General features: G+C 34.5%; 2 protein-coding genes and 1 long non-coding RNA gene across 10 annotated transcripts in view; 2 read left to right on the plus strand and 1 right to left on the minus strand.

Moving 5' to 3' along the window:
* Nucleotides 1–10,254, minus strand: part of LOC106155140 (stabilin-2-like) — a 112,607-nt gene that overhangs the window by 42,334 nt on the left and 60,019 nt on the right. The window lies entirely within an intron of this gene.
* The window catches only part of LOC147761260 (FMRFamide receptor-like), a 54,657-nt gene that overhangs the window by 17,064 nt on the left and 27,339 nt on the right, over nt 1–10,254 (plus strand). The window contains exon 1 of one of the 4 annotated variants that reach the window (XM_087014562.1): nt 6,473–8,742. The exons of the other annotated variants lie outside the window; for them this stretch is intronic. The gene's annotated coding sequence lies outside the window, so the exon portion shown is untranslated. Of the gene's footprint in view, nt 1–6,472; nt 8,743–10,254 lie in introns of those variants that run through there. 4 annotated transcript variants of the gene reach the window in all.
* LOC147761261 (uncharacterized) lies at nt 2,535–4,631 on the plus strand. 2 transcript variants are annotated; one of them, XR_015335143.1, is made up of 3 exons: nt 2,535–2,750; nt 2,974–3,225; nt 3,385–4,631. It is a non-coding gene; the product is annotated as an uncharacterized LOC147761261 (long non-coding RNA). The 2 variants fall into 2 exon arrangements; XR_015335142.1 differs by having other exon boundaries at nt 2,535–3,225.

Here is a 10,254-nt window from a genome sequence, read left to right on the forward strand (position 1 = left end):
TGTCAGATAATCCGGCTTAAATGTCCATCCCGCCTACTACAAGCTGTAAGGGGGTAATTAACTTTTGTGCACGAGTAGGCTGACTGCAATTTAGCGTGAACCCCCAGGAGTTAGGTTGATCTAGTAAGATCGATCTAAATCTCTGGGAATGCCTTCTAATTGAGATTGAGCATTAGAGAATGCATAGTGCTATCCAATGTTTTAACACATACTAATTTTAAAAGGACCCCAATAACAACTGCAAAACTATGATGTCCTCACCTCTCTAAATTACCTTGAATTATACCTCTATCTTTCTTCCCCAAGAGCAAGAATATTGTATTTCCCTGACATTGATTTAGATGCAAAAAAAAACTGTGATAAGTAATGATCAGTTGTAAACTTACCACCTGAACCTTCTGTTCAGTTTGAACTTGCTAAAACATGTTCGAAATTATATCTATATTGAAATATGTGGTCTTTAAATGTAAACCAATGTTCAGCAACTAGCCCAAGAACCCTTCAAGAAGTAGCATTCAGGTTCAGACATCAAACTAGCTGGGTTGGTCCAACTCTGCAGGAGATTCCTATATATGCTAAAATGCAATCAGTGGAATTGGCTTAATCAGCACACAATAGTTAATTACCCTCTAGTTGCTCAAAGAGGCTTGTCAGAAAATTAAGCTAATTTCACTGATTGCACTTTAGTGAGAATCCCCTGCAGAGTTGGACCAAACCAGCTAGTACGATGATTCAAATTTTCACTTTCCCAAGTGATCATAACAACAAGTGATGACAGACCAAAATGATAATTTTTCATAAAAGTGAAACTACAAACATAACTTCTATTCTATCTGTTATATGTATCAGATTGTTAGACTACATCAGTGTAGATCCAATTTGATGTTGGTCCAGGGTTTTTGTCAAATTGAAGGCTCCTGTTTGTGAGGGTTTTTAGAAAGATTTTATCTCTATTTTAGAGCTAGACCCTTCGATCTGCAGTTAAAATGGTAGGTTCCATTGGCATATTTCCATTTTTACAAGGGTCTCACCTATAACCCAAATGGCAATATTAATAGGATGAAGGAAACATGATAGGAAATCAGTGGCAAAACATATTCAATTTGCCTGAATTTCCTAACAATTAATGGTCATAGTACAGTAGACTATGTAGCTTTATGACATAGTCACATACCTTGAGGTTATGGACATAGATCTGTTGGATCATTTCCCCCTAGAATGTGTGCTGAACTGTAAAAATGAGAATGTAAACACTTATGCAAGCACCTCAGTTAATCTCACACCCTACTCCAAGTTTGTCTGGAGTGAGGAAGGAAAAGATGGATTCCTTGGAAAACTAAGCCATAAGGTGCCAAAGACCATGCTAAATGACTTCTAGGAATGTGTGCATGAAAACATTGATGAAGCAGTGGATTTTATGGAGGACGTTATGCAAAGAGTGACAGGTGATATGAAAATGACCCACAAGATGCACAGAACGTTACATGATGGTTGGTTTGACAATAAATGCAGGTCCGCAAAGCATTATAAGAAATAGTTGTTGAGAAAATTCAGATGTACTTATGACAACACAGATCTAGAAACCTCCCGAAAAGCTGAAAAATCATGTAGAGAAATTTGTCGTAAAAAACAAAATAAGTGGAAAACAATGCAACAGAAAAATATTGAAAAGTCGAAACCTGATCCACTTGTATGTTGGAAATTAATCAGAGGGAAAAAGTGCTCGTCATCTAGTGCCGTAACTAGTGACCAGTATTTTGAATATTTTAAGCAACTATATAACCGCAGGCAACAGAAAGATCAAAATCAAAAGAGGTAAATCAAGATCTGGAAGAGCATAACTATTATTGTGAGCACTGTGCCAATGATGACCCTCGAGAACTTAATAAGAAGTCACGAAGACAGTAAAAGATATGAAAAACAAAAAGGCGCCTGGGGTTGATGGTATTAGTGTAGAATATTCTATAAGAACTCACTCCATATAATCATATCATATTTGAATATACTATTCAACAGCATTTTGGACCTAGGTGTATACCCAAAGAGATGGGTGTAGGCAGTACTCTATGCTGTTCAGAAGCAGGGACCACAAGATATCATGGACAACTATAGAGGAATATCCTTATTGATTGTATATAGCAAAATAGGATAGTAAAATGGGCAGAGAGGACAGGTAAATTACATAAAAACCAGTGTCCCTTTAGGACAGGTCCGTCAACTATTGATCAAATATTAACATTAAATGCTATCAAAGAAAAATGTCAATCACATCATGTCACATTATAATTTGAAAAAGTCGCCAGTTTTGCAAGGATTTCAGAAAGATTTTATCTCGAGTTTTGAGCTTAACCCTTGGGTCTGCAGTTAAACTGGTAGGTTCCATTGGCAAATTTCCATTTAACAGTCTCACCTGTAAAACAAGTGGCAGTATTAATAGGATAAAGGAAACATGATAGGAAATCAATGGCAAGACACATTACTTAAATTAGGTTTCTAACAGATGTCACAAATTGAAAAGGTGCTCAAAAAGTATTTCTCAGCAATGGGGAATACCCGCTTTAAGGGTCTGCCGCTAGATGGCGTGGGGGTGAAAGCAGTCCTTCTTAAATCTCGCAGAATCTCGCTCACGGCTTTACACCAGAGTTTAACATGGAGCGTGTGCACGCGTCGCTGACAGTGGACCAACTCAAACGCAATTTACTTGAATGTGGTGCCATAACATCTGGATGAAAATGTGAATTGACTGAAAGGTATGTGTTTTCTTTTCATTTAGTGCTTGAAAAACAAGAATGCTAACTATTTTCCTTGAAAAAAATCGAACATTAGTCGAGGTGTGTGTGTCAAATCTGACATGTTATGTACATGTAGACTACTGTAGGTACGAGTAGGCCTACGCTCATATTTTGTTTTAGTAGCACGAAAGACGAAGATTTTTTATACTTAGTAAATGTACTTATTTTTTTTCTTTATAAGGTTACCCAAAGAAGGCCCATATATTGGGGGCAAAGCCTGAAACTGTCGATTTCAGGACCCCCAGGACAGCCAACTTCAAGAGCAGGATAAAATGATTACTTCAGGAATCTTACCCGTCACTTCACATCAGCGGCAAAGATTGATGTAGCCACCAGTTATGCCTACCCTAAAGCTGACTTACAGGCGGCTGTGATGGACAACAACTATTGCCAAGTGCCATGAAAACAATAATGCATGGATAGAGGGAATGATGTAAGTGAAAACAGAGGTCTAATATTAAGAATCAGGCCCAAATATGAGAAAGAATTATCAAACTAGGTGATGTGTGACATCATAGAAATATAAAATTGTATCTTAACTATTTAATGCTGTAACCATCTACCATGCTTTAATGGGATATGACTATTTCAGGTTGAGGAACAAACAGCGAAGGACACTGAGCATAGCAAGTTACAACAAGGAAAGAGCGCAATCTGACACAAGGAGAGACAATGGCGGATCACTGCTTCCAGATTTGGAGAGATAATGTCAGCTACAGAGAAGAAGTATATGAACAAACTGTATGAATAATTGTTGTGTCCAAAACCATTGCAGACACATGACAGTTGGACCCGGACCCGATTTCCCCTTTTTGGAATGTGTATCTCGTGCACGAATCTGGGCCTAAAGAAAACCCGCGAATACTATACTAAGTTAGAAGGCCAGATGTTCATTACAAATCGCCCATTCTGCTATTTTGCTGTGTTTACATTCAAAGATCTGTTTGTGGGGTTGATTCATTCTGACGCTGGATATTTTTCTACATGTATTTTGCCCAGGATAACTTTTTTTAATGAAAAACACTATAGGAAGTATGTGTCAACCAGTTTATAGAAAGTACCCCTGTATGAGATGGTTTTAGCTGCAATCATAATTTTGAAGTGCAATTTTAAAAAATGTTTTCACTAAAATGAAATAATTTGGTGGTGCTATATTCTTTACAAAAAGTACTTATGTGTTTATGCTGTTTTTAATAATATTTAACTGTAATGAAAAAAACCCATGATGCTATTTTGTAAAGTATTTTAGCGGGATGAAATAAATTGCTAGTTGTATTTACAGCAAATAATTTGGTTTTTCTGCTTTTTAAAGAATTTTCAAAGTGATGACATAATGTGGTGGTTCTATTCAAGTAAAATAATTCATAAGTACTATTTTGTAAAAAGGAACAAAAAACTGTTAATTTGTAAAATGTTTGCTTTCTTTAATTTTTATTTCTTAAACTGTTACAAAAAGTTTTCCATACCTACAGTAATCCTTTGGCTGAGAAATTGCAGCTATATATTCAGGAAAGTTATAGCACAAATAAATTATCTAAGTATTATATGGTTTCATGGTTTTTACTATGGACTGAATAATTATTTTGTTTAAATAAAATATTTGGTTTTGCTGCTTTTTAATGAATTTTCAGAGCGATGAAATAATATGGTGTTTCTACTCAAGTAAAACAATTCAGAAGTGCTATTTTGTAAAAAAAGAACAAAAACTGTTCATTTATAAAATGTTTTCTTTCTTTAAATTTTATTTCTTAAACTGTTACATAAAGATTTCCAAACATGCATTATTCCATTGGCTGAGAAATTGCATCTATACATGAACAAATAAATTATCTAACTATACCTAGTTTTATGATTCTTACGAGGTACTGAATAATGATTTTAAATAAAAATAATTATTTAATGAACATTACCGGTCATGCTCAATACATCAATAAAAAAGGATATTACTTAATAACACAACCTTATGCGGGTAGTAGGCTACCGGGACTTATATATATTTACTGACAACTCTTCTGAAATTACGGACATAAGAAAACGCACTTTGATAAATCATACTTCCTAGGGGCACTTTCTTGCTATGGAGCTCTCTTTCCAAAACTTTATAAGTTTTGCCAAGATCAATTAACCTTTTTACGTGTATTCTTTTTGAGGCAACTCGTCTATCTTTAGGGGCCTAATTACTGTTCCTGGGTCAAGTTGTAACTGACCCTTTAACATGGAAGGTGTGTTGACATGGGCAACCCTTCACTTCAAACGAAGCCCTGAATCCTCAAGAAAATTATGCCCACCTTGCCGACTTTGACATTCAGGTACACAACAATACTGAGGCATGTTTATTAAGGCCAGTACCACAGTCCAACGTATACAATATCCAACATGCCGACCTAGGAAGGACTGAATTCACACTAGCGACACCTGGCGCCAAGCGGGCTGGTATTCCCCATTACAAGGGGTGCATGAAAGAAATTAAGAGCCAAAATTGAAATTGATATTACAAAAGACAGCAATCTGAAACTGTATCCCTGGATAAAACCTTTCAATTCCATTTGTTCTCTTTTTTCTCAAATTTATACTTGTTTTTGAAGAAAATAATACAAAATTCACACATTAAAACCCTTTTGCTGCTTTAATCAATTTTGTTACACATTACTAGCACTTCATGAATCAGTTCCTACGAATATGAATTATTGCATACATTCATACTGAAGCAAACATTTTTTTCTCCCTTATTCTTTTTCCAAATTTGATGAACACTGTGAATGATGTTGCTCCAATATAATAATCTCAAATCCCATCAATTTTGACTGTCATGCTGCAATTCCTATCTATGTGCAAAAAATGTTTTAACTGCATGGACATTAATTCAACTAGTAAAACATGTTGTTTTAATTACCCCCAACTACTTTATTATAATCAATTTTTCTTTTTTTAAAATTCAACTAATTGGGTTAAAATCTTCATATCCCTATCAACTTCCATTCACCCTCATCAATAACCATTTGAAGAAAAATGGACCTTTTCAAATTTCTTTCCTTTATTATGAACTGAATCTCTTCCAGTCATTTGTTAAAAGTGTTGTTCTGTTAAGCATGAGCCCAGCATATTCATCAGCAATTTGCAAATTACTACATATACAATGTGGCCCCATGACAGAAAATATAATTGTTGTTGGGTCTGAAGTAACCTTTATATGGAGATTAGAAACAACAATCATGCAAGAATGCAATTAAGTTCCCCTGCCTATTAAGTCTCACACTAGTGAACATCGATACACCATTTGACATCAAATTGATTCAGATTTCAATAGTGGCAGGATGCTGGGAATCTCAGAGTGCAAAACTTTTCATACCCATAGGCACCTAATAAAATTAATTCAAAGAAATTTGAGAGAAGTTGTAGCCAATGTATCCCAGTCATTTACAAGACAATTATATACATGTATGTATTCCTTCGATAAGTGGCCCTCCAGGGCAGTGAGCAGAAGGTTAGGTTGTTTGCAAGATGCTTCAGAGATTCAATTGCAATATTCCAACTTTCTACCTGTATACCTTCTGATGTAAGTTGCATATATATATATATATATATATATATATATATATATATATATATATATATATATATATATATATATATTTTTTTTTTTTTTTTTTTTTTCTTTTTCTTTTTTTTTTTTTTTTTGTTATTGTTGTTAAAACATTGTGGGGCGCTGTCCTATCAATTATGGGTGTCACAAGTAAAATCACAAATCACAAAATGCTGTTCTGCGATATTGTATTTGACTAAGTACCTTTCTAGAAATTTGATATTTGATTTATTGTGAACTCTCAAATGATCACTTTTCAAAAGTGATATATGAAACAGGATATCCTCTCAGGAAGGGATAAACAGGTGGATGGAGATTTGTTTTCACCTGAGAATACACTTCTCTGTTTTTATCATTGTTCACAGAGACAGTAAACTACTCTGTTTTCATCATTGCTCCATGGAGACAACTGATTCAGCAATGATGCTTTGGATAAAGCAAATCCAAATCTACAGTTATGAATGCGCATAGATCAAAAATAATTCATGGTATCTTATGTAATACTCTTAATTAGAATTTTAACTTGCAGAAAACAAATGTTTGCAAAAAGAACAATTGGATATCTAAGACAACAAACCAGTGGGTATTTTTTTTAGATTGGTTTTAAAACCAACAAACCCCATTTTGCTTCAGGCACCAACGTAAATTCACGCATGTATGTGAACAATCCAAAGAAACCTCCAGAGGTATCTTAAGTGAAAGTTTTGACCATCACGTTTCCTGGTCGAGGTGAGATAAGTCGTCTCACAGGATTAGAAATACCAACAGAGAGATGCAAGAACTAATTACATGAGAACAGCTCTGATATTTGTGAGATTAAACTGGGTACCCCCTGTTCATTTTGATCAGAACGTTTGAACTTCCTGTACTATACCATCATACATGTATAGGAACAGTGCACCATCTGTATCTTCATCCATCCAATTATATCACTTGGGATTATCAGAATGATTGCCTTCAAAATCAATGATCTATATTGCTTTGTACATAAATTTTAATCAATCCTGGTAATCATCACATTTTCTGCATGATACCTGCATGTTTAAACATCAATTACCAGCTATTAAGTAAAAAAAAGGACATGAGATGATCCACACGTGGAATCCATACACAAAATGGAGATAAAAAAAGTCGACTCAATTACTGGTAGGGGCAAAATATGGGGAATTAGCAAAATAAAATGTCATATTGTAGATACTATTATCTTTTCATCTTGATAATTCATTGTGAATGTATTTTACAATAGCATTAACCCTGAAGTCCATTCCCTATCAGATCTCTGATTAATTTTCATCCAAATGCAGAAAAGGACGTTTATCTGACCAAAGATACTGAACCAGTTTCTGTCTAAGAGCAGAATGTCATTTATCACATTTTATTTCATCATTATTCTAATTTCATAGGTTACTCTATCTTTTTCTGAGAAAATGCCTTTTATTTTAGTCATTGTCTTGACATTTGATGCATTGTAAGGTTATCAAGCAATAACATTTTATAGGAAAACCAGAAATTAGATTATTTATATGCTGGCAATGATGATAAATCTTCATAAAAATTATCAAGATAAGCTGAAGGCTTATAAAAATATTGTAGATACTTAAATTGGATGATGCCTCTTTGACCAAATAATTTTTCTGTAATGTATACCAAATTTAAGGAAAAACTGACACAAATTTAAAATTGCAAAATTAAGCTAGTATTCAAATTATTTAGACCCCATTTCCAGAGATAAGATCGATCAACTTTAGATCGACCTAACTCCCTGGGGATTCACGCTAAATAGCTGTCAGCCGGGCGGACACGAAAGTTAATTACCCCCTTACAGCTTGTAGTAGGCGGGACGGACATTTAAGCCGGATTATCTGACAGTAATCTAGTGAGACTCCCCGCGGGGATAGATCGATCTAAAAGCTCTGGGAATACAGCCATACTCTAGCAGCTACACTCAGTTTGAAAAGACAGCAGGAATCTTTAGAGAAAGATTCTTTACAATGCCAATGTCTCATATATGTGGCAATTTTATTAAATACTAACCAAAAAAACTTACCCTGTTGATTTTTTTTTCTTTTGGCATTATGATAAACTTCTGTGGTGGCTTAAAATCATTTTCTTTGGTTTTTAGTTTCATTGACCAATCAAGGTGACAACTGAGATCCAGTACAGCAAATCAGGCAATTAAGGTCAGAGCATTTAAATGCTTTGATTACTGTCAGAGATTTGGCAAGGACTTGTTAAGTGGCAGTGATACGCAGTTGCAAACAATGACCAACCCAGTAATTATCATTGAGATTTCAGAACAGGGTCACAGCAGAGAACTGTGTCATGAATTAGCCACAGATATATCTGTGAATATCTTCAACCTTGGTAGTAGGTATCAAAAAATTTTTTTCAGGTGACATTCTGAATTTTGTTGTCTTCAAAACCTTACTCCTACAATGCCTTGCTGATATAAGCCTTTATAGGTTACTGTATACACAAACTAATTTTACTTCTGACAACAAAAGATGTTATGTTTTCATCAGCCTGGGTTTGTTTGTGAGTTTGTCTGCTTGTTGGTGGAATAGGTTCCTTAAAAGGCTCTTTATAACTTTTGATAAATTTTCAGGAGAGACAGCTGTTATTCTGAAAAGAAGGAAATGATTGCAATTTCAACTGAATCTTGGTATCCTTATATCTTCTAAAAAGTTTATTGCTTTTTCCTTGCCAAAGGTCTGTCCCCTTTATTAAAATTAATACAGTTTATATATTTTGATAAAGGAATAATCTAATAAATTAAATTATCATCATTCACAATCCTTGATTAATTTAATACAAAAATGTCCCTTCTACTTTCATGCAGTTTTTCTTAAACTTTGTATGCATACGGGTACTGCCAAGGTTAGCCAAAAAATTCTTATATTTACTGCTTTATACATTTATTGGAAAATAGATCTTCATTGCTTATTGATTAAATTCCTTAGCATTTACACAAATGCGATGCTATTGATGATGTAATAAATGCAATTTTGGGTAAAAAAAAGGCAAAATTGGTTTCTCAAATTTCTTCTTCACCTGAGCACCCAGGAACACCATGTCAATGCCAACTTAATGATACCATTGAGTATTTCAAAACCCTAGCACCAATTTTTTCATAAAAGCCTTTGTTCTGGTCTTATTGTTTGTAAAGCAAAATAGAGCCTTTGTTCAATGATACATAATTGTTATTAACTCCATGACAAAAACACTTTAAACCAAAATGATGGCACAGGATTGAAGCCCATTCACTTGTCATTACCTATGCCAATTTTTGTGATAAAATTTTGTTCAAGGATGAATGCCCCATACTGATTGCCATCTCACCTAAGCAACAAGAAATATAAACACCGATATTTTATGTTTTATATTGTTGGGGGATTATTGAAAAAATAGATGGATGCAGGAAAAACCTAGTTTTTGTTATCTGAATGATCAGTACCCTTAAGAACTTGTTATATAGAGATGTCAGGATGCAGAGTAGTTGCTTATTAGACATAACTGTCCGTTATTATAGTGTAAAAATCAGCAGTGTGATAGCTTTACTAGGACTGTCTCCTTATTACGTCCAATTAGAGAATTGCCTTCAATCTGCAACATTAACCCACTTTGATAATTTAATAATGCCATGATGAAACAGATTAGGCTGTCTGTCGTAATAGCTTGTGTATGTGATCAAGTCACAATATACCATGCTGCACAAAAAAGCACATTTTGTTGTGGAATGGAACAAGATCACATTTGGTAACATGTGCAGGAAGGCAAGAAAATGAACAATTGGAAGCCTTATCTAAGCAACCATATTGCAAGAGAGATGAAGTTCTTACAAGTCCATAACTGACAGAAGTGACATCAATCTTGTGTAGA

The sequence above is a fragment of the Lingula anatina genome, chromosome 6, assembly GCF_051362555.1.
Source record: "Lingula anatina isolate TDL-2025a chromosome 6, LinAna3.0, whole genome shotgun sequence".
NCBI lineage: Eukaryota > Metazoa > Brachiopoda > Lingulata > Lingulida > Lingulidae > Lingula > Lingula anatina.